This window comes from Camelina sativa, chromosome 19 (genome assembly GCF_000633955.1).
Source record: "Camelina sativa cultivar DH55 chromosome 19, Cs, whole genome shotgun sequence".
In the NCBI taxonomy this organism is placed as follows: Eukaryota; Viridiplantae; Streptophyta; class Magnoliopsida; order Brassicales; family Brassicaceae; genus Camelina; species Camelina sativa.
In genome coordinates this window covers 17866416-17871721 of record NC_025703.1, presented here as the reverse complement: position 1 = coordinate 17871721, position 5306 = coordinate 17866416, and the positions used below count along the sequence as shown (strand labels likewise).

General features: G+C 34.2%; 1 long non-coding RNA gene across 1 annotated transcript; it reads right to left on the bottom strand.

Annotated features, from left to right (window-relative positions):
• On the bottom strand, positions 7-2327 carry LOC104766615. Its single transcript, XR_764080.2, has 4 exons — positions 2225-2327; positions 1703-1947; positions 1186-1615; positions 7-686 (listed from the first exon to the last, which is right to left on the bottom strand). It is a non-coding gene; the product is annotated as an uncharacterized LOC104766615 (long non-coding RNA).

Sequence of the window (5306 nt, the reverse complement as noted above, 5' to 3'; positions counted from 1 at the left end):
GGCCTGGTTGGACAAGCATGTCATGTAAAGAAGCGAGTACATCAGCTGGGAGATTTGATTCCCTTGCACCGTCATCCTCCGAATCAGCTTCTTCCTCATGTGAGTTTTGCGCTTGAGAACTGTGAAGCGATGCAGAAGCTGCTCGAGGTTGACTAGGTTGAGAAGAGGGTGGTCGATGAGACTGTCGAGGTAGAGGAGACTCTCGTGGTAGATTCGAGACTTGAGGAGACTGTCGATGATGATTCGTGACTGACGGTTGAGGAGACTCTCGAAGTTGACTCGAGAATTCTGGTGGATTCGTCGCAGAGGCGAGAGGTTGAGGAAAAGGACGCCTGGTTGGAACTTCACCTGAAGGAAATGTTCCGGGAAAGCTCCTCGAGTGCTGGAACAGATTTGTCGAAGGTGGATAGTCTCGGTAAGAAGGTGTAGGTCTCGCTGGAGGCTGGAGGTTTGGGACAGGAGTTCCATGAGAATCAGTCTCTGGAACTCGATGGTTCGCCGGCGTGAAGGTATACTGGGGAGGAAGATTGGTGGGTCTGTGATTCGTTGTTTGTGAGGTTCCAGAGGTTCGATTAGAGGGGTTTCTTCTTCCTCCGCCTCTTTTCTTTACTTCAGCCATCAAGGGTTTACAATTTCGTCGAGTGAGAGGAATTTAGATCTAGAGTTTTGAGGTTTTGTCGTTTCGTCTCGAAGAAGAAGAAGAAGAAGAAATGAGAAAAAAATGTTAGATTAGGGTTTGTTCGGGGAAGAAAACGAAAAATAATGGGTTTTCGTGTTTTGTTACGGCCCAAATTTTGTTAAGGCCCAAATTTATTAAAGCAGTCGCTAAATAGTAGTTCTTTAGTCGCAATCTTTTAGCGACTGTCAAACTGGTCTCCAAATTAGTCGCAAATTGGCGACTACACTACGACAATATGCATCAGTCTCCAATTAGCGTCTACTAGGCGACTGATTTATTTTAATAGTCATTCAGTAGCTAAACAATCGCAATTCAGTCGTTAAATTTAGCGACTGTGTTTTTAGTCGCAAATTATAGTAACCAATTCCATGTTTTTTTGTAGTGTGTACGATATGGTTTTCATGGGTGTATAATTCACCAACTTACTACGTAATTTAGACGGCATATAAAAACATACTAGCACCTATTAAAGTTTCGAAATAGATAGGAAGACAGTAATAACTTACAAGATGGTTTGAAGAACAGACAAATATTATACCCAATTCGTGCTAAGGGTTTGTTATACGCATTTCAGTATGTAATGAAAACCTGCAAAAGGAATCTACCATTAGTTAGTTTTACAAAAGTTATTAGTCAAAAAAATTGAATGGAATAGTAAGAGAGTGAACTGGAACTTTGGGACTTATCTTTTTTCTATAATGTTCTCAATTAAGAGAGATGAGTTTTATCAGATCTTTTAATTTATGTTTCTGATAATAATGTTAAGTACCATTAACACAAAACCTGCAAAAGAAATCTACCTGAAGTCAATTCTAACAAAGATGTCAATGAGAAATATAAATTGAGTACAAATATATAAAATCTGGGATTATTCACTTATCTTTTATCCCAGATTTTCTCTAGACACATACACTATTTAAATCGTAGCACAGCTACCTGCATATATATAAAAGGTGTTAAACCAAAAGTACCTAAAACTTAAAATATCACAGTTGGAGAATTCTGAAAATAACATCGAAATACCTTATCTCTTTTAATGATCCTCAGATCTGTTCATGAATCATATATTGATGTTTCTTATTAACCCGTGAAGATGGAAACAACACAAAGTAAACTGCAATAGAAAATGTTGAACTGCGTCAGTTGTGTGGAAGATAAAACCAGCCAAAAAAAGGAACAGTAATGTTAGTCTCTTATCTTTTGTCGACAATAATCAACCGTAGTTCACCCTTGGCTTCATAGTTTCCGTACATGACCAGCAACATCGTCTCCGTTATGAATCAAAAAATAAATAAAAAAGTCGTCAATTAAGGATATGAGTCATATATGGTAAGAAGTAATCAGACCAATACTACGAATCACTATATCAGATTTTTTTTTGTAGAAATTGGGAATCTCGATTTTAATAAAATCAGCCCAAACTCATACATGAATTCATCCATATTCATAAGAAATTAGACGGAAGCATGCGAACCTAAATCCCACATGAAGTCATTGATGAGGAAGGATCAAAGAAGAGAATTAGCTAATTGAAATCTGACATACCTTCATATTTCATCGGGGTTAATATTGCTAGATCACAAATCGTGAATCGGTATGAGATATCCAGGTATAAACAACTGATGAACAAAAACCGATTGCCTCTTCAGTTTTTTGTTTTTTAAATCCTTTTCCTATTTTCTTATATTGTTCATTAGAAATATTCTGAAACATATTAATGGGCCTAACGATATACTAATAGGCCTCAGAATAATTATCCTGTTGTATACTGTTATGTTTACACGTTCGTAAACATTTTCCAAACAAACAATTTTTTTTTTTTTTTTTTCCAAACAAACAATACGTTGTTATAATTTTTTTTATATAAAACACCTACCACACTTGCCTTTTTAATTTCCTTATATATACACTAAATTTAGATCTTCTAAGTTTACATAACTAGACAACAACAAAAAAAAAATTGTAAGAAAATGAACACAAAGAGTAAAGTGATTTTAGGTAAAAAATATGTTTCGCTTTATTTTATAAGTGTTAGTGTATCCCTTTGATTACAATAAATTTAAATTTTGTGTTTTATCTTCGTTCAGTTTTATTACACTTCGCCCTCTAATTTGTATAATTGACCAGACTTTACACACAATACACTAATATTCACCCGCGATGACTTCTATATTAACTAAATTTATATTCAATATACAGATTAACCCGCATATACACCCATAAAAGTTACAGAATTATGTTGACAAAAAAAGTTAAATGTACCTGAACTCTAGCTATTTTGAAAAATAATATCATAAAAATCTACAACATATAACATCAATTTAAATAAAATTTAATTATAAATAAAAGATAGACTCGCATTCTACCGTGGTTAAAATCTAGTTGTTTTTAAAAATGAAATGTGATAAATGTATCTATAAGTTATTACATTAGTTGGGCTATGAATAGATGTATTCACTGGCCGTCGCTCAATAGAAACCAAGAGTATCTGCGTTGATTGGGTTTAGTGAATGAGTTATTAGTTGGGCTCTAGATATATGTACCTGTAAGTTTTTTGCAAAGCAATCATGATTGGTAAAAGAGATTTTTTTGAAAATGCTTTTTAGTGTGTTTTTTAGAGAAATACTGTACTCATTTTACCTATCTTCACTATTTTAAAACTATATTTTGTTAAATCTGAAAGTATTATAAAGTTTAAAAGGTATTTTTGATAATAATTGTTATTTAGCGACATGGTTTAAGTATTTGTAAGGTTTTATCAAGGTTTAAAAGATTTTTCAAGGTATTTTAATAGGTTTTACAAGATTTTAGTTTTTTTTTTATTTTTACAAAATATTTATAAGGTAAGATTTTATATAATATCTATAAAGTATTTATAAGATTTTACACACGCACAAATGTAGTTTGTATATAAATTTATAAGGTTACACACTTATTTCAAGTATATTTCAATTTTTTAGAAGCATTTTTAATATGGGCATTTTTAAAACGTGAAAAGAGACTTTTGAAAAGTGGTATGGGAAAAGGAGTTGTATGTTTGAAATTACCCCTAAATAAAATACTAATTATTCGTTGTACAAGTTTATTTTTTACAAGTTACTTTTTTATTATAAGAACAAACAAATAACAAAATGTAACAACTGCGAATCAAAATTCGTTTTGAGGTTTGGTGTTTAGGTCTGGGCAAAAAACCCGAACCCAAAAATCTGAATCTAACCCAATCCAAATAGACTTCGATTCTTAAAAAAACGAACGGATCTTGTCTTTAAATACTTTAGATTTCGGTTCGTATTCCGGTATATCCGAATATCCAAACTAATACTAACTAGTAATCAAACTACGATATGATTCTGGAATTCTGATTATAATTCCAACCCTTAACAATACATACACACATGAATCCACGATCCACGATGCAAGAGGGTTTCCCCTTTCTTCGATTACTAATACTATCCCTAAAAAACAATTACTATTCAACTTCTTCTCCTCTTTCACAGACATCGAAGAATCAATCTTAGGTTTGTTTTATTATTCGTCTTCTTCCTTATGCCTTTAATCCGAATTGATTGTTTGACTTGTGTTGATAACATCAAACGAGGTGTCATTCAACATCAAGAAAGTGGAAATGATCTAGAGTCTCAGTTTTGTGTTTTTACTAGGTTACTGTGTGGTTTAGTTTTGCATTATTACTAGAATGCCAATTGACTAAAATATGGTAATGTGGTCTACGTCTCATGCCATCTACATCTCAAAAAACTCAATCAAATATAGGTAGAAGATAATACATATACCTTCCTCGTTTTGAGGCTTCCTCGTGCACCACTGCCGGAGCCTCCTTCTCCGCCAACTCCACCGGAACCACCAGATTCATCGGATCCTTAGATATTCTTCTCCTTTGGTGAATCTCTTGCCCAGCCACTGAGTCCCTCTTCTTTTAGAGCATGTGACTCGTTCGTCGTCCCTCTCTCCTCCGCACCTGGTATTCTGTCGCTGGCTGACTGATACAAGACTCGGTAGTGAGGCTTGTACCAGGATAGATGATGGCTTCACAAGCTGGTGATTGCTTCTCTATTGTGAAGAAAATATGGTCGTTGATGAAGATATGACACGATGGCGGTCGCTTCTCTCTTGTGACCGTACACAAACTCTGAATGAATTACACCATATAGTTATTACTGGTCTCTGATACAGTACACAAACTCAGCCTTGTGGAATAGCACACACAAGACAAAGAACACTCGAAAAGGAAAATTCAGCTTTTTTATTGATAGAAAATGTGAAAAATCGTACAACTGTTGTAGGGGGAATTTATAAGAGTCCTTCAGCTCGCCTTCAGGACAAAATTAAATGAAAAATAAGGCAACAAATGAAACAAAAAAAATCAAGCACAAAACCCTTGTTGTTGGAAATAAAAATAAACTAAATAAGGAAGCGACCACCATCGTGTTATTGGGGCTTATTGGACCTGCAAAATATTGAATAGAACTTACTTTAGCTCAAAATACATTACTTTAGCCTCCATAGTATCTATAAGAGCATATCTCCTTGATAAAGCATCAGCAACCACATTCTCTTTGCCTTTCTTATACTTTATCACATATGGGAATGTCTCAATGAACTCCAACCA